The 20021-nt window shown below is 39.4% G+C and overlaps 1 protein-coding gene across 5 annotated transcripts in view; it reads right to left on the bottom strand.

Moving 5' to 3' along the window:
• The window catches only part of EDARADD (EDAR associated via death domain), a 95098-nt gene extending 75715 nt beyond the window's left edge, over positions 1–19383 (bottom strand). For 3 of the 5 annotated variants that reach the window (XM_060642886.3, XM_060642892.3, XM_060642889.3), the window contains exons 1-2: positions 19283–19383; positions 1408–1461 (exon numbers count right to left, since the gene is read on the bottom strand). The gene's annotated coding sequence lies outside the window, so the exon portion shown is untranslated. The remainder of the gene's footprint in view (positions 1–1407; positions 1462–19282) is intronic. The other 2 variants (XM_060642895.3, XM_060642893.3) reach the window with 2 other exon arrangements.
• Positions 19384–20021: the final 638 nt, after the last annotated feature.

Genomic DNA, 20021 nt, shown 5'->3' with positions numbered 1-20021 from the left:
TGGTTGCCTAATTAATCTATGCAGTTAATGAAACCCAATCAAACTAATAAGATTTTCTTCGAACATGAAACTGGTTGTAAATTTATATGGAAGGGTAAATTCAAGATAATTTTGAAAAAGAATAACAAAAAGGTGGTATTTGCCCTATGAGATAGCAAGGTATTATAAAGTAACAGTAATTAAAACAGTGAGTATTGGTATAGAAAAGGATTAACAGGAGCAGAAAAAAATGAAGCACAGATTCTTGTATCTTTGGGGAATTTGCTATATGATTGAAACATTTAAATGTTGAGAAGATAGTTCAAAAATAGTATGGGGATATTTTGCTATTTAGATGAACAATGCGATTTATATCCCTACCATACCTTATACATAAAAGTAAGCTTCAAATAGATTAAATATCTAACTGTAAATTATTTAACATTAAAATTAGTAAGAGAAACTATAAGAGAGAATGTTTTAATAACTTTAGTAACAGGAAAAGCTTTCTTAAGGTAAAAAAATCAACAGACATGAAAGAAAAATCTGATAAACCTAACTGGATAAAAATTCAAATTCTGCACCATAAGACAATAGAAAATTATAAAACAGGGGTAAACTTAGAGAAATTAATTACATATATGATATTCTATTTTGTAACTTATAAAACTTATAATTATAAAATATAAAAATTAATTAAATATAAAATATAAATAAAATTTAGGTAAAAATATAAAATAAGATATTTGTATTTCTAATTATAAAATAGAATAGTATATAATATATAACTTATATATATAAAAAATCAGTCCAAAGTTTTAAGAATTTATTTAAATAAATTAAAATATGTTAACAATAATTCAGCATAAGGTTGGACAAACACTAGGTAGAAAATCCCCAGAAGAAACAAAAATGGTCAATAAAAATATAAGATATTCAACCTTGTAAAAATAAAAGAAATGCAAACTCAAGCAACAAGAAGCTAGCAGAAGGGCAAAAACTTGAAATCTTGCCAATATCAAATACTGGCAAGACTGAAGAAACAGGTTTTCATACACTGTAGGAATGTTAATTTATATGGTCACATTGGAGAGCGATTTGACCTAAAATTGCTAAATTCGCTAACATTGACCCAAAATTTCTCTAAAGGAATATTTGCATGTGCTACACGGAGGCAGGCATAAGAATGCTGGATGCAGTGTTTTTGCCATAGCAAATATTAGAAACAATCTAAATGTCAATCAATAGGGGGATGAATAAATATATAATATAATCATGCAATGCAATATTTTACAGAAGGTACCAAAAGTAAGCTAGGAAAACATTTTAAATGAAAAAACAAGTTGCAAAGTGATATCAGGGGTAGACACAAACCAATCCATATGTTTTCTATAACTACATTCTAATTTTTAAAAAATGGATACGTACCAACTTTACCTTGCAACCAAAGCAGAGTAACCGGAACTAGATCTACCCTCTTGCCTGAAACAAGAACAGCAAAAAACCCAAATAAAATATATGAAAGAACAGTTTTTAAGGCACTACACATCAGACAAAAAAGGCCAGTGATCCCTAAGAGCCAGGATATAAGCGAGGTGATTCCTGTGCTTGCCCCAGCTTAATGCCTTGAGAGAATTTCCAGGGTGTGGCGCAGAGAAAGGGATCGAGGCAGAGTCTTATGGACTCCCTGATGTGAAGAACTGTGGCTAGAAGTCACAGGACAGGAAGCTGTAGAGACTTCGCAGAAAGGTCCTCAGAGATCCATGGGATGTCCCTCTTGACTACTCAGCATACCATTTACTGATAGATGCGTTCATGTTGGAAATGACCCACAGTTGGGGAGGATGATGAGAGGGACTGTAGTAGAAGATCAGAGGGAACAGTACCCGGGGCTCACTCAGAGCCATGAATAGTGCTTACCAGTCCAACCAGACTGCAAATACCTTGCATTTCATGGGAATTTGGTAGATTACACAGAAGAGTCTTGCCTCGGTACCGGTAAGTAATTACCCCTGGACTGATCAGGCACTGCCCCACTCCCACCTAACAAATCTTAAAAGACCCAAAAGGATCAAACTCTTTTCAAGTAACTTAGCTGCATCCTGAAAAACTCAATAAATACAAATACAAAATATAGAAGTACAAAAATATCAAGTACCCAACAAGGTAAATGCACAGTGTCTGGGATATAAAGATACTAGGCTTGCAAGACGTAGGACAATGTAGGCTAATAATGAGGAGAAAAATTAGGTAATTAAAACTAACCCAGACCTGACACAAATGTTAGAATTAATGGAGAACATTAGGGGTGCCTGGGTGGCTCAGTCGATTGAGTGTCTGACTTCAGCTCAGGTCATGATCTCACGGTTTGTGAGTTTGGGCATCGGGCTCTGTGCTGACAGCTTGGAGCCTGCAGCCTGCTTTGAATTCTGTGTCTCCCTCTCTCTCTGCCCCTCTCCTGCTCATACTCTGTCTCTCTCTCTCTGTCTCTCAAAAATAAATAAATATTTAAAAAAAGTTAAAAAAAGAATTTTCAAAAAAAACCCCAGAATTAACGGAGAACATTAAAACTTTTATTATACCTGTATTCCATAGGTTCAACAAGCTATGTAGAGACACGGAAACTATTAAAAAACCCAAAGCAAAACTTTCAGAGATTAAAACCATAATACTTGAGGTTAAAAAAAAAAAAAAAAAAAAAGAAGACTAGATGGGATTAGCAGCAGCTAAGACATTGCAAAAGAAAAGATTAGTGGCTTTAAGACACCACAATTGAAAGCACTGAAAATGAACCTCAGGGATGGGGCACCTGGGTGGCTCTGTCTGACTTTGGCTCAGGTCATGATCTTGCGGTCCATGGGTTTGAACCCCGCGTCAGGCTCTGTGCTAACAGCTCAGAGCCTAGAGCCTGCTTTGGATTCTGCTTCCCTCTCTCTGCCCCTCCCCTGCTCATGCGGTCTCTCTCTCTCTCTCTCTCAAATAAACATAAAAAAAAAGAAAAGAAAAGAAAATGAACCTCGGGGAGAAAAAGTAATTTTATAAAAATGAAAATAACTGTGGGACAACTTCAAGTCACCTAATATACATGTAAAATACATGTAAATGAAATCCCTGAAATGGAAAGATGGTGGGGGACCAAAAATTGTTTGCAGAAAGAATGGCTGAAAGGTTTCCAAATTAGATGAAAACCTTAAACGCACAGATCCAAAAATGCTCAGTGAACACCCAGCACCAGAAACATGAAAACAACTTCACCAAGCCCCACATTTGCTCAAAGCCATAGACAAAGACTAAGTCTTAAAGTGGCCACAGGAAAAAAAGATACATGACAGAGCGACCAAACTAAGAATAACAACAGATTTCTTATCAGAAACCATGCAAGCCAGGAGACAGTGGATCAGTATGTTTAAAGGACATAGAATTGTACACCCAGTAGAAATGTATTTCAAAAATGAAGGCGAAGCTTTTTTTTTTCAGACATGTAGAAGTTGAAAGAGTTCATCTCTGGCAGACCTGTACTAAAGGGGTCAGTGTATTTGAAAGCTAATAGATTTAAAGCAAAATAGTGACAATGTATGCAGAGTTTATAATGTATGTGAAGGTAAAATTGACTCAAAAGCAGGAAGGAGAGAAATGGAAGTACACACTTTTAAGGTTCTAATGCAGGAATTATTAAAATATCATTTAAAGCTATACTGTGATATGTTAAAGATGTATACAATCAACAAAATAACACGAATGAGACTTATGGCTAGCTAATAAGCCAATAAAGGAGATAAGACGAAGTCAGAAATAATACAGCGTGGCAGTTTCTTAAAAAATTACATGTAGGAGCACCTGGGTGGCTCAGTCAGTTGCGTGTCTGACTCTTTCGATTTCAGTTCAGCTCACGATCCCAGGGTGGTGGGATCGAGCCCCGCATCAGAATCCATGCTGACGGTGGAGACTGCTTAAGATTTTCTTTCTCTCTCTCTCTTCCTCTGCCCCTCTCCCTGCTCATGTGCTCTCTCTCTCTAAAAAAAAAAAAAAAAAAAAAAAAAAAAAAAGTCGGGGCGGGGGCACCTGGGTGTTTCAGCTGGTTAAGTGACCGACTCTTGATTTCGGCTCAGGTCATGATCTTATGGTTTATGAGTTCAAGCCCCACTGCCTTTGTGACAGTGCAGAGCCTGATTGAGATTCTCTCTCTCTCCCTCTTTTTCTCTGACCTCCTGTGTACTCTTTCTCTCTCTCTCAAAATAAATACAAATTAAATGTATACCTACTATATGGTCCAGCCATTCCACCCTTATTCATTCACTCCAGAGCAATTAAAACATATTTAAAAGATTTGTGCATGAATATAAAACCTAAAACTATAAGACATCTAGAAGAAAACAGAGGAGAAATTTTTGTGGCTTTGGGCTAAGCAAAGATTTCTTAGGTACAACACCAAAAACACATACCTATTAAAAAATGTAAATATTGGACTTCATCAAATTTTAAAACTTTTCCTTTTCTAAAGAAACTTAGAATAATGGAAAGGGCAGCCACTGCTGGGAGAGAATATTTGTAAAACATGTGTTCGACGAAGGACTTTTTGCCAAAACGTGAAAAGAACCCTCAACATAAGGAAACAAACAACCCAATGGAAAATGTATAAAACATTCAAAGAATCATTTGACCACAGAAGTTGGCAAATAAACACAAGGATAGATACTCACATCACTAGTACTTTAGGGAATTCTAATTAAAACCATAATGAGATACTACTTGACACGTGTTAGGATGGCTAAACTAAGAGACTGACCATACCAGATGTTGGCAAGGATATGGAGGAGCTGGGATTCCCATGCCCTGGTGGTTGCAGTGTTAAGGAGTACAACCTGTTTGGAAAACCACTTGGCGGTTTCTTAAAAATGTAAATGTATACCTACAACATGATCTTGCTATTCTACATCTTTACCCACGTTTTTTAAAATCTCATGTCCAAAGACTGGTGCACAGTTCAGTGCAACTTTATTTGTAATAACTCCAAATTGGAAACAGCCCAGATGTCCATCAATGGGTGAATGGGTAAAAATATTGAGGTATACCTTTAGCATGGAAGCCTACTCGGTAATAAAAGGAATGAACTGGGGCATCTGGGTGGCTCAGTTGGTTAAGCATCCTGCTCTTGGTTTCAGCCCAGGTCATGATCTCACCGGTTGAGATCAAGCCCCATGTGGGGGCTCTGTGCACTGTCAGTGCAGAGCCTGCTTGGGATTCTCTCTCTCTCCTTCTCTCTCTGCCCCTCCCCCCCACTCTTTCTGTCTCTCTTTCAAAATAAATAAACTTAAAAAAAAAAAAGGAACGAACTATTATCACTAACAACATGGATGAATCTCAAAATAGTTATGCTGAGTGACAGAGGCCAGAAAAAAGGAGGAGTACTTAATGTATGACTCCATGTATATAAACCTATTGAAATGCAAACTCATCTCTAGTGATAGAAAGCTGATCTTTGGGTGCCTGTGATTGAGGATGGGGAGGGAAGAATGATCACAAAGAGAAATGAGTAAACTTGAGAGGTGGATATGTTCACCACATAGAGTTTGGGGTAAAGACTTCATAAATGTATACATTATGTCAAAAGTTATCCAACTGAACAGTTTAAATATGTGTAGTTGGTTGTATAATTATACCTCAATAAAGCTGTTTCATTTTGTTTTTTTTTTAAGGATGGATACTTGCCAAACTCATAACAGTGTCTAATAAGGGCTATCTCTGGGCAACAGGGAAAGGACCAGGGCTGGAAGAGATTAATGCTTACAGAGGCTTCAGCTTTTTTGGTAGTGTTCTAACTTTATATGTAAATATTTATTTATGTATATATTATTTAAAAAATTTTATATAGAAAATTTGGAAATAATTTTATAAAGGTATCTGCTTAACAAAATCAGTCTTGACTTGCCTCACCCCCCCATAAACATTGTCTCCCGGACTGATCTGTTTGCAAAGATTCAGTCACTTGAAAAACTATCCGTCATTCTCCTCCTTTTCCAGACTTTGAATTGTTCGACATTGCAGACTGTGAAATGAATATGAAAGTAACCATTGATTTTTTAAATCTATTTTACAGACTAAGTGGTGGTTAGCATATTTGAAATCATTTGAGACATTTCCTATCTGAGATTACACCATTAGCATTTCATTCCTTTGTGTCACAATATTTTGATCTCTTTTAAGATGCAGGGACGCCCGGGTGGCTCAGTCGGTTAAGCATCCGACTTCCGCTGAAGTCATGATCTCACGGTCCGTGGGTTCGAATCCTGTCAGGCTCCATGCTGACAGCTCAGAGCCTGGAGCCTGCTTCAGATTGTGTGTCTCCCACTCTCTCTGCCCCTCCCCCACTCACGCTCTGTCTCCCTCACTCTCAAAAATGAATAAATGTTAAAAAAAAAAAGTTTTAATGCAAATAGTTTCATGCCATGAACAATTATTTTTATCCAATCAGGTTTTCTCTGGGGAACATGGGAGCACTAGGAAGAGAGGAAATAATGAAGAGGAGCAAGGGAGTGCACCAGGAGATAGGCAGAGGGCACCAAAGGCAAGCACAAGTACACAGGACGTGTGCGTGAACAATCTCAAACCAACATCTGGAACATTGTGGTTTCTGTGGAAGACGCTTGTACTTTTCTTATCAGTTAAGTTACAGTTGGTGCAAATGGCATGGAGGTCAGTTTAATTCAGTTGAGACAGAAGGGGAGGTCTAAGCTGCACATTGAGGAATATCATTTCTTATAGGTTAACAGAATTCCGTTGATCTTTCTTTCGTGATCATTAAGCACTTGCATTTGAGGGGCGCCTGGGTGGCTCAGTCGGTTAAGCGTCCAACTTTGGCTCGGGTCGTGATCTCACGGTTGGTGAGGTCAAGCCCCACGTTGGACTCTCTGCTCTCAGTACACAGCCCGCTTCAGATCCTCTGCACGCCCCCCAAAATAAAAACATTAAAAAAAAAACTTGCATTTTGGAAATGCCCATCACCAGTATTTTGATAAAAGCTCTCTCAGCTTTAGGACTCCTTATTCCTTTTGTTGAGAGGAGGGATTGTCACTTTATCTGTTTTGACGGGCAACTTCTTATGATACTCCGACATTTTCCATTGCAGTCAGGGTGAAGACTTGAAGGTATGGAAAGAGGTCTAATCCTCATCCCTTTCCTCCCCCACCTCCTCCCCCAGCCAAACGATCCAACCAATTATGAATACTAAAGTCATGTTTTTTTTTAAAGCTTTTTTCTTCTTTTAATAAAATGTATTTATTTCGACAGAGAGTGAGTGGGGAAGGGGCAAAGAGAGAAGGAGAGAGAGAATCCCCAGCAGGCTCTGCACTGTCAGCACAGAGCCTGATGTGGAGCTTGAACCCATGAACTGGGAGACCATAAGCCAAGCTGAAACCAAGAACTGGATGCTTAACCAACTGAGCCACTCAGGTGCTCTAGTCATGTTCTCAACAGAGTATGGGATTGAGAATTATGGATGTGAATTTGGGTATAAGAAGAAAATAATCTAGAGAAGAAGAATTTTAAGTGCACAAAAATAGTCACTTTAGCTGAAGTATAACTAAGAAATAAAGGAAAAGTAGTAGTACCTAAATGTGCAATGATAGTAGAGTGGTTGATTTAGGATACACGAATGATGGGTCACAAAGGTATACTGATACAACAATAAAATCATTATTTTGCTTTCAAATACTGAAAACTTTATAATGGCCAGCATGCAGCCTGAAAGTCATCACTCCTCCCTGACAACAAGTAAAAAGCTCAACCAACTGCAAAGTCAACAGCCCTCCTTGGATCCATCAGAGAAGTGGGGTCACAGTGGGGTCCACTGCTTTCGTATCCGGGGGAATCAAGTACAGAGGATTACAATCCACCAGAACAGAAACCAACAGCAGAGACCTTCAGCGGAACTAGTACCAAGACAGGAAAACGAGAACTGTAATCGATGAATTACTGAAGGCTCAGCGTGGACTTCTGAGAAATAAAAACTCCAGGGGCAACCACACACGTTTACGAAGTTTACCTCCAGGAGTCTGACCAGGTTCTCACCGTGAATATCAGCACCAAGAGGAGAAAAGGAATCATTTTGAAATACTCATAGAAATCTATTCTGAACAAGCCCTCCAGAGCCTAAACTATGGGGGTTTTATCACAGCCTAGCCAACTCGGAGGAAGGAAATGTCCAATTTCAGCTGGCTCTAACCCTCCACGTGGGGAAAGGAGATACCCAACTCCAACCCTCTCTAGCAATTTTGTCTCTTCTAGGGGGGAGAGCGGACTGAGAAGCATTTGTGAAGTTGGCAGTCCAGAGGCACAGAGTTACTGCAAGACCGACAGCAAATAACAGGACTGCAGAGTGCTTCCTCTCCCCCACACTCACCACCACATTACTGAAGGGCATGTACTGAAGGCCTATGGACTGCAGTCCCGTTTACCTAGTCCTTCATGTCTGGCTATCAAGAAAAAAATGACATAGCATACTAACAAGGCAAACAACACAGTCTGAAGAAAGAGAACAAGTAGGAGAACCAGCCTCACCTCAGATAGGGCAAGGATTTGGGAATGATCAACCAGAAAACTGAAAACTATGATGAATATGTTGTGGGCTCTAATGGATAAAGTAGACGGCACGCAAGAACACGTTGACAATTTAATCAAGGAGATGTAAATTCTCTGAAAAAAACTTTTTAAATGCTAGAAATTAAAAAAAAAAAAAAAAAAAAAAAACATGAAACACCAAACCACTAACAGAAATGAAGAATGCTTTTGATTGGCTCATTAGCAGATGGAATTTGGCTGAGGAGAAAAACTCAGAGTTTCAAGATAAGTCAGTAGAAAATTCCAAAATGGAAAAGGGAAAGAAGACAGAAAAAAAAAGAAAGAAAGAAAGAAAGAAACCCTAAAACAAAATATTCAGGAACCAAAAAATAGCTGAAAAAGTTTTAACACACATGTAATGGAATATCAGAAGGAGAAGAAAGAGAAAAAGGAACAAAAGAAATATATGAAGTGATCCTAACTGAGAAAATTCCTACATTAATGTCAGACACCACCCCACAGATCCAGGAATCTCAGAGAACACCAAGCAGGATAAATGCCAAAAACAAATACCAAAACAAAACGAACAAAAAGTATACCTAAGCATATTATATTCAAACTTCAGAAAAGCAATGACAAAGAAAAAATAAGTCAGAGAATAAAAATACCTTATCTGTAGAGGAATAAAATTAAGAATTGCATCCAACTTTTGCTCAGAAACTATGCAAGCAAGAAGATAGTGGAGGGCGCCTGGCTGGCTCAATCAGTAGAGCATGTGACTCTTGATCTCAGGGTCATGAATTCGAGCCTCATGTTGGGCATGGAGCCTACTTAAAAAAAAAAAAAACAAAAAAAACAAAAAAAAAAAAAAAACAAAAAAAAAACAGCGAAATAAAGAAGACAGTGGAGTGCAGTATGTAACCTAGAATTCTGTGCCCTGCACACTTATTCTTCAAAATTGAAAGAGAAGTAAAGAGTTTCTCAAGTAAACAAAAATTAAGGAAATTTATTACCAGTAGACCTGCCTTACAAGAAATATTAAAAGAAGTTCTTTAGAGAAAAGGAAAATAATATAGATCAAAAACTCAGATCCACATAAAAAAAAGGAAGAACATCAGGCAAGCAATATGTGAAGGTAAAATAAAAACTTATTTTTCTTATTTTTAATTGATCTAACTAATAACAAGTTGTTCAAAATAACAAGAGCAACAATGTATTCAATTATGTATGCTTATGTACACATACAGGTTTATGTATGCTTGTTGTATAAGTGAAATGAGTGACAGCAATGATACAAGGATGTGTGGAAGGAATTAGGATTACTTTATTATTATAAGATACTTATCTGCACTATTTGAAAGTAAGTGGCTTGTATTAGTTATTATATTGCAAACTCTAGGACAACCACTAAAAAAAGTTTTCAGAAAAAGTAATATAATTGCTATGCTAAGAAGGAAGAGAAAATGTAATCACATAAAATGCTCAATTAAAACTACAAAAGGCAGAGGAAGATAAAAACAGGAACAAAGAAGAAAGGCAACAAATGGAAAATAGTGACAAATACAGGAGATATCAGCACAAAAATATCACGGCACCTGGGTGGTTCAGTGGGTTAAACATCCAACTTCAGCTCAGGTCATGATCTCACAGTTCGTGGGTTCAAGCCCTGTGTTGGGCTCTGTGCTGATAGCTCAGAACCTGGAGCCTACTTCAGATTATTTGTCTCCCTCTCTCTCTGCCCCTCCCCCACCTCTCAAAAATAAACATTTAAAAATTTTTTTTAAAAGTACAACGATATCAAATAATCACTTTAAAGGTTAATGGTCTAAATACACCAACTAAAAGAGATTGTCAGAGTGGATCAAAAAACAAGATTCAACTATATGTTGTCTAACATATATATAAACATATATAAAATAAAATATAAATAAACATATAAATAAAAATAAATATATATAAAATAAGTTTCTAACCGGAAACTTATTTTAAACATAAAGAAACATACATAGATTAAAAGTAATGGAATGGAGAGATATATACCATGTTAACACTAATAAAAAGAATGCAGAAGTAGCTGTATTAATTTCTGACAGAGCAGACTCCAGAGCAAAGAAAGTTATCAGAGAGAATTACATAATAATAAAGGGATCAATTTTCCAGGAAGACTTAACAACTCTTAATGTGTATGTGTCTAATGATGCATGAGGCAAAAAACTGCTAGAGTATAAGGAGAAATAGATGAATTCATTATTACAGTTGGAGAATTCCACATCCTCTGTCAGAGATGGGCAGATCCAGTAGAAAACCAGTAAGGACACAGTTGAATTCAATAGCACCATTAATCAAGTGGACATAATCTACATCTATCAACTATTTTATTCAAGTACAGCAGAATTCTTGATAAAGAACACGTATAAAAAACAATACTTAATGGTGAGAAACTGTAAGTTTTGCTGCTAAGATCAGGCACAAGATAAGGATGTCCCTTCTCAACACTCCTTGTCAACATCATATTGGAAGTTTTAGCTGATGCAATAAGACAAGAAAAGGAAATTAAAATATACTGATTGGGAAGGAAGAAATAAAACTGTCTGTTTGCAGATGACATGATAATTTATTTAGGAAAAAAAATTGTCAAAAAACTCCTGGAACCAACAAGCAATCATTGCAAGGTTGTAGGATACAAGGTTAAAACACAAAAGTCAATCACTTTTCTGTATACGAGCAATGAATAATTGGAATTAGAAATTACAAATACAATACCTTTTGCATTAGCACCTCCAAAAATGAAATACTTAGTTATAAATGTAACAAAATATGTATAAAATCTATGGGAGGTAAATTATAAAACCCAAATGAAAATAATCAGAGAATAACTAGGTAAGTGGAGAGATATTCCATGTTCATGGATAGGAAGACTCAATATTGTCAAGATGTCAGCTATTCTCAATTTGATCTATAGATGCAACAGAATCCCAATAAAAGTTCCAGAAAGTTATTTTGTGGATATCACCATATTGATTCTTTATTTTAGATGGAGAGGTCAAAGACTCAGTATAGCCAACACAATATTGAAGGAGAACAGCGAAGTCAAATTGACAAAAATCAACTTCAAGACTTACTGTAAAACTACAGTAATCAAGACAGTAGGATTGGCAAAAGAAGAGACAAACACATCAATTAAACAGAATAAAGAGCCCATCAATAGACCCACATGAATATAGTCATATAGTCAACTGATCTTTGACAAAGGAGCAAAAATATTCTTTTCAACAAATGGTGCTGGAACAACTGGACATGCATATACCAAAAAGAAAAGAAAAAAAAAGAAAAAGAGAAAATCGAAAAAAAGAAAAAAAAAAGAATCTAGACAGAGATCTTACACCCTTCAAAATTAACTCAAAATGGATTATATACCTAAATGTAAATGCACAATTCTAAGACAGGTGGCAACACTGGAGAAAACCAAAAGGACCTGGGGTATGGCAATGGCTTTTTAGATACAACACCAAAGGCATGATCCATGAAAGAAATAATTGATAAGCTGGACTTCACTAAAACTAAGAACTTCTGCTCTGCAAAAGACACTGTCAAGAGAAAGAACACAAGCCACTTACTGGGAGAAGAATAATTGCAAAAGACATATCTTATAGAGGACTATTATTCAAAATATACAAAGAGCTATTAAAACTCAACCATAAGAAAATGAACAACCTGATTTAAAAGCTGGCAAAGGACTTGAACAGATACCTCACTGAAAAAGATATAGAGATGGAAATAAGCATATGAAAAGATGCTCTGATGCTCCACATTGTGTGTCATGAGGGAACTGTAAATTACAATTACACCCATAACAATAATACATCTATTAGAATGACAAAAATCCAAAACACTGACAACATAAAATGCTGTTGATGATGTGGAACAAGAGAAACTCCCATCTGTTGCTGGCGAGAACACAAAATGGTACAGCCACTTTGGAAGACAGTTAGGCAGTTTCTTATAAAACTGAACATACTCTTACCATATGATCCAGCAGTTGTGTTCCTTGGTACTTATTCAAGAGTTGAAAACTATATGCATGCAAAAATCTGCACACAGATGTTTATAATTGCTTTACTCATAATTGCTGAAAGTTGGAAGCAACCAAGATGTCCTTTGGTGAGAAAATGGATAAATGAACTGTGGTCCATCTAGACAGTGGGATATTATTCAGCAATAAAAAGAAATGGCTACCAAGCAATGAAGAGACATGGAAGAAACTTAAAATTCATATTAATAAGTCAAAGAAGTCAATCTGAAGAAGATGCTGTATGACTACAACCATATGACCTTCTGGAAAGGGCAGAACTGTGGAGACAGTAAAAAGAGCAGTGGTTTGTAGTGGTTAGGGAAAAGAAGGATGGATAGGCAGAGCACAGAGGATTTTTAGGGCAGCGACACTATTCTGTATGATACTGTAATAGTAGATACATATCACTACACATTTGTCAAAACACATACAATTTACAATACCAAGAGTGAACCCTAATGTAAGCTGTGGACCTTGGGTGACAATGATGTATCAGTGTAGGGTCAGTGAATGTGACAGATGTATCACTGTGGTGCAGGATGTTGGTAGTGGAGAAGGCTGTGTAAATGTGGAGAATGGGAATAAATGGAAAATCCCTACCTTCTGCTCAATTACTGTGAACCCCAAACTCCAAAAATTAAAGTCCGTATTTTTTAAAAAAGATCTTTATTATGCAAGACCATACAAAACAAGAATGCATATCAAGAGAGAAATAATATTTAAATGAGGACAAAAAGCTTGAGTAATGTGTACCGGGGATTTTTGGTTGTACATTTGTAAGAAGTTCACGCAGTCATTAACAATTGTTTATCTGTTCAAAGCAGAAGTAACATAAACACATAGTAATGAAAACTCAAACATATAACATTTAAAATTGCCATCTATGAGCTCTTAAGAAATGGAACAAAATTGCTGTCTATCCAATATTTCTAGGTTTATAAGCGTTGTGGGGAATGAAGGGGAATGAAAGCTGAAATTAAATTTAAATTTATGATTTTTAAAAGATCAGATAATACAAAGAAGACCCCTCTGAGTAATGAAGAAATGAATATGGTAGCAGAAGATGGGAAAATGCTACATCCCTGTCAGCTCTCACTCTCTGACACCCTGGCACTTAGTGGAGACTCAATAACTATTTGATGAATAGAAAATGGTACTCTTTGACATTTCTGAGATTTTCACTAAGGCCTCTTGGTATTGCCATAGTAAATGAAGCTGGTAAATTGATTTTTTTTTTAAATACATATAGAATGTTTACACTGCAAACACCTGCAAACAATTGAAGTTTTAGACTATATATATTTTTAATGTGTATTTATTTTTGAGAGAGAGAGAGCGTGAGCATAAGTGGGGGAAGGGGAGAGAGACAGAGGGAGACACAGAAGCCAAAGCACATTCCAGGCTCTGAGCTTTCAGTACAGAGATGGACACGGGGCTTGAACTCACAAACTATGAGATCATGACCTGAGCCAAAGTCGGATGCTTAATGGACTGAGCCACCGAGACACCCCTGAAGTTTTAGAATATTTTATTCAGCAGAGAGGATCAAAATGACAAATTTTCAGGATGGGAGTTAATATATGGGATTTAAAAAAATGATTGACATCCTTTTAAAAGACAGTTGACTATTTAAACAAAAAGTGTAACTCACTCAGAGAATTACCACATTATTTATTTGGGTGGAAAGGACCTGGGGGCCCATTTTGCAGAGGAGGAAATAAAATCACTAACAGGCCTCATGCCTTGTACAGTGATGAGCTAGAATCTAGGCCTCTAGACCAAGGGACCCTGTACTGGAATGTCTGTAGAACCATGTTACTCTTTCTTGTGTGCCAACAAATGTTTGGCCAGTTAAGAGTACAGTAACAATGAGTTACGTAAAGTTATAATTATCAGTGTCTTGAAAAAATCTTGTAAAATTCCCACAGTTAGAGAAAGTTATCTGTGAAACCTCTCTACTGAAACGTCTCCTTGCTGTTACAAATTTAACATAGCAAAAAGAAAACAAAATTCTACTAATGAAATGTTCAGTAGGGGGAGCCACTGACAACAATGATAGTTTTTGCTAGCAGAACAATTTTATTGCAGAAACAGATGAAAGCAGTCAGGTAGACAGAGCCAAGGGCTGGAGGGATTTTTAAAGTTACCATGCCCCTGCCCCCCCCCCCCAAAAAAAAACCCCAAACCTAAATCAAAATAAAAACCAATGGCCAAGATTTCAAGTTTGCTACTAAAGGTATAACATGGTTCTAAGAAGGGCGAATGACAAGATCAAAATTAGATTTTTAGAAGATGGAACTATTTGATACAGTAAGATCATGTAAATTATAAATTACTAGGAATAGAATATATAGAGGGTGCAGCAAGGAAAATGTTTTCACCTGATCTGATCAAGAAGTGGTTGAGGCCTGAATTAAAGTAATGTAGGGCACCTGGGTGGCTCAGTCAGTTGAGGGTCCAACTCTTGATTTCAGCTCAGGTCATGATCTCATGGTTTGTGGGATCGAGCACTGCATCAGGCTCCACTCTGGGTGTGGAAATTTTGGGGAAAGACCTGGGAAATTTTGAGGGAAAAAACCCTAGAACAACAGCAGTAATAACACCGACTGTTTATTGACCCAGACCCTGTGCTAAGTCAACTGAATGAACCACCTGTGGTGGGCAAAGGGCCCACTGAAGCCAGAGCATAGCCACCCTTTGTCACCAGCACCCAGCATTTCCTGAGAGCCAGGCATGGGGCTCCGACTGGAGCTGAAAATGCTCAGGGCCCTCACTGCTCCTTCCTCTTCTCAGGGGAAGACCGGCATGTCCACAGTGCAGTGTGACAAGCTCTTTAACAGAGGGAGTTGAAAGGCTGCCAAGGGATGGAGCTGGGTGGGAGCCACTAAGTTAGCAACAGATTTTCAGGGGAGGTGATGCGTGAATGCCACCCGAAAGAAGGAGTACGAACGTGCCAGGAGGCAGCACAGTGCATCTGCGAAACGACCGCAAGTTCTGGACAACGGGTCACAGCATCTGGTGGGAGGGGGATGGGTTGGAGGGGGAGGTTGGTGACTGCCGCTAAGCCCAGAGCATGAACTTAGGGGTGAGATGGTTTGTATGCTACATTGACGAATTGAGATACTACACTGTGGGAGTGCAGAATCATAATCGTAATAGAGTATTTCATTGAATCTTAGCTCTTATCAATGGTAAGATGCGCTATGTTTTACGTACTGCTAGGAAAGGGAAACACTGTCAGTTGAACTATGACATTGTGAAGTACAAGATGCATGCGGCCTTAAGGGGTATTAAAATTGGGGGGTGGGGAGACAAATCCTGGAACCAACAAATTATAGTCATAGAATAATTTAGAAAGGGTGAACATCTGGAAAAACCAAGACACCGATTATTGTTTAGTATGTGCCCCAAACTACCTTAACTCTTAGAACAAGAGACCTGCCAAGGGAACAAGGGAAGGGTATCCTTCCCTTCCTGACATTCCATAGCAGTTACACGCAAGGTGCAGAGGGCAGCCAGTGCCATCAGGGGCCATGTGCCATGTACAGATTCTGCGAGCAATGGCCTTTCGGAGAGGAAAGGGTGGAGAGTGGGCTTTCTGGGGTAGAGAACTACTAACCGGAAGAGTAGGGAAATTGACAAACACAGAATCGGGGTGAATGTTCATGTATGCCACTAGGAGGCAGAGTCTGAAATTTCACTTCTCAGAGATCTTTGGGCTCCTCAGAAAATTAAATATTGTTCATTTGGGACAGAACATTCAGGGTCAATGTAATCTATTTTGGGTTCCTGGTTCACTCATCAGAAATGTTTCATAGGCTTCCCTGGCACAAGGAATGGGTTTTGATAGCTCAGGGGTAAAGTCCTGGCAGAAGCAGGCCACAATGTTTATGACAAACTATCCACGGAGAGGAGAACAGACAAAAAGCCAGATGGGTCTGACCCTGCAGATAAGGGTTGGTCTGGCAACAGGGGCAGATGGGAAGTGCGCACATCCTGCTAGAAGATCTAGAAAAGAGATAAGACCCCTCGTGGAAAAACCACTGGGAGAGGAGAGCAGCAGGTGCTGAGAGGCGCTCTGCCTTTGTCTGAGGGACCCCTGCCTGAGGCTGGCACTAGGGTGTTGCAAGGGAGCTGAGCAACCTTGAACTCTTGAGAATTAGGTTGGAGGGAAGAAGTTGGTGAAGGAGGAAGATCCAAAACTTGGGTAGGAACCACAACTAAAGCAGCTGGGACAGAGGTGAAACCCGGCGTCTTACAGTAACCACTTCTTTCTTTGAAACTTGACATAGCATTGAGGATCAGTCACTGGGCATTTCACCTCCAGAACAACCTTGTTGCTCCCCATCGAAGGCAGTGAATCTTCCCAGGGATGGAGGACCACGACAACGATTTTTGGCATCACTTGAGCAGCTCGAAGAGTCATCAGCTCACACCCAGCAGGAGACAGCTTTCTGCAAAACGCATTCCAGGCCTTCTCCATTGTTCCCATAGCTTCCAGCTCCTCTTTGGGGTGTTGCTTTTCCCCATGAGCCCTCAGGCCCCTTTGGACTACCCAGGGCACTCGTTGTGGTCTCCCAAGTGTAATTCAGCTTATTTCCCATAATCAAAAGTTACTAGTGATGTTTCTTGTTATCAAAACCTTCATTAATGATGGAAGGCCATACACTATGGGGTCAGTGGTTAGAAAATGTTGGCCTTCTCTAAAAATACAGTAATTTAAATTAGAACCTTTTATGCCCCAACTAATTAATTAGCAAATCTTTTTGTCTATAATGTGAATGATAATTTCAAAATTGAAGTATCACTTCCCTAAAAAGGTATATCCCTTACCTCAAAAAATTTACTTATTCTTGATAAGACATATATAGTGAGATAGAAGTGTCTAGAGCTGGATAATAGATCGTCAAATGACTGATACAGAGAGTAAGTGCTATCACGTTCAGTAGAGACAGAAATACGAGAGAAAGAGATCCTTCCCAGTTGTAAAGTTCACAAAACCAACAAGAGCCGAAACTCTCGTTGGCCTTTGAATGACTGGATGGGAGTTGGGGTGAGCAGAGGTGGGAGCAGACAAGGAGACGGTGTAGAGAGTCATACAGTGAGAAAGCAAACAATAATGAGAGAACATTTTCTTAAAGATTATTAAGGGAGAAAAGGTTAGAAAGAAGAGGAGGGGCCCAACTGAAGAGGACCCTAAATCCCAGCCAGCAACCTGTTAGTACCGTTGAAAGTGTTAAGTATGATGGGTTACATGATGACATCTTTTTGGGATGAAATTTTAGAATCACAGAAATTAATATTACTTGGATTATGAATGCTTTACAATAGGTATTGGGATTGGAAATTAAGGACTAGACACATGTATGTTTCATCTTGTTCCTTCTGAAGAGCACATCTACTCTTCAGCATTATTTCTTTAATTGTAATATAATCTGGTTTTACATGATAAACTTTTTCTTCTTCTTGTTTTTGTAGAATATGTGCTTTAGTGATACAAAAGTAACCTGAATCTGTAGTGAAAGATTATCGATTCGAAGGACAGGATTCTAAATAGAAAATAACATCGTGATGTGAACTGTCAATTTTTATGTTCTCTATTTTCTTTCTTTTCTTTTTCTTTCGTTCAAAACTATGTTTTCTCTATTTTATTTCTTTCTTTCTTTCTTTCTTTCTTTCTTTCTTTCTTTCTTTCTTTCTTATTTTGAAAGAGATGGAGGGGGCAAGTGAGCTAGGGGCAGAGAGAGAGGGAGAGAGAGAAGAGGGGCTCACCTGACTGGGGACTCAAACTCACTAACCGTGAGGTCGTGACCTGAGCCGAAGTCGGACACTTACCCGACTGAGCCACCCAGGCGCCCCTGTTTTCTCTATTTTCTACCAGAGTCAGTTTATTAAATGTGTATCCACAGTAGTGTCTGAGCAGGCCTCTTCCTATGAATTATTCACTGTAAGCTGAAAAATCATAGTCCAAACATCCTAGTTTGGGGTTTGAATAATATTGCCACCCTGTCTGTGTAGACTTCCGTGTCAGGCACAAACTTAGATATTATCAGCCTCAATCTCAAGGATATAGTGAAGAGTTAAATGGATCATTTCGTCAGCAGGAATGAATTCTGGTGCACTCTGTTTTTCTGGAATCCTGATTTGTTGATTTCATAAAATGTTTCAGACAGTATATTTAAAAAAAAAAAAACAAAGGAAGAAAACACCCTTAGTTTCTGTTTCTAGCAAGGATACAGTGATATGGACTTGATTCATTGTCCAGCCTGAACAAGCCCCTAAACAGACAACATAGATGAAACAATGGGTTTCAATTAACCATTAATCCAGCAAAGAACAATGATCTCTGAGCGAGAAAACAAAGATGATGAGCCCTAGTTGTCACAGCACCACCTGGAGAAAGTTCTCAGCCCCGTCGGGGTGCAGCTGGTAAGCGCCTGGAGGTAAGAGGCCACAAAACAACACTGGGAGGAGAAGAGCCCCACTTTGGAAGGTCGGGGCCAAATCTGGGGCCCCGGGGGATGCGCCGGGGCGGGGCAGGAGAGGGGCTCAATTTCGAGCCTGTGGGGTCGCTGACGGCAGTGCGCAAGGAGGGACCCGGGGAGAGGGCTGCCGGCCGAGAGAAGGACTCCCCGCGCGCACCTCCTCTTGTTTTGGAGGCCCTCGTGGTCCTACCTCATTTGCCGCCGTGGAGCCCGAAGTCCCAGGGAGGCGGAGCGGCCTCCGCAGCTGTAGTTCCCGGGTTCTGCCCGCCCCCTGCCCCGCCTTCCGGCGGGAGGCCCCCTCGCGGTCGCGCGAGACCACAACTCCCACAAGGCCCCGCGCTCGGAGGGGGCGTGGCCGGGGCGAAGGGGCGGGGTCTGCGCGGTGGGTCGAGGCTGCGGGGCAGGTACAGTCACGGCGCTCAGCATCTCGGCCTCCCCACCGGGCGTCCAGAAGCACGGGACACCTGGAGTCACTCAAGTCCGGGAGCGTCGTCTCGAACCGGCGCTCGATGGGCTGCGTGTGCCTAAGTGTTGGTTGGGGAGGCACAGTGCTGGCGACTGGGTGGCATTGAAGCTGCTGCTAGTCCTGGGCTGCCTGGGGAGCCTGAGGAAGTTACAGGTGCTGGTAGGGGAATCCCGGGGGAAAATCGGAGCCCAAACCAGCATTTAAGACTAGGAGCCCGAAGCTAACAATAACTGCGAGAAAGCCCAACCGCTAAAGTCCTTTACTTTCGGCTGAAAAGAAGGGAAGATGGCAACCAAACCAATGGGACGTCTGCTGGAACTGTTAGATCTGATTTTCGTAATTCTTTACCTGCCAACCATAGCTTTTGTCTTTGTATGCTTTGTGTTGCCTTCTGGAAGAATTCCTTAGCTTGATATCCCATCTCTCTGGTTTGGTTTTGAGCAGTGCCTGTTCTGCTGTTCAG

This window comes from Panthera onca, chromosome D2 (assembly GCF_046562875.1).
Source record: "Panthera onca isolate mPanOnc1 chromosome D2, mPanOnc1 haplotype 2, whole genome shotgun sequence".
NCBI classification, from domain to species: Eukaryota; Metazoa; Chordata; class Mammalia; order Carnivora; family Felidae; genus Panthera; species Panthera onca.
This window is presented reverse-complemented; position numbering and strand designations above follow the sequence as displayed.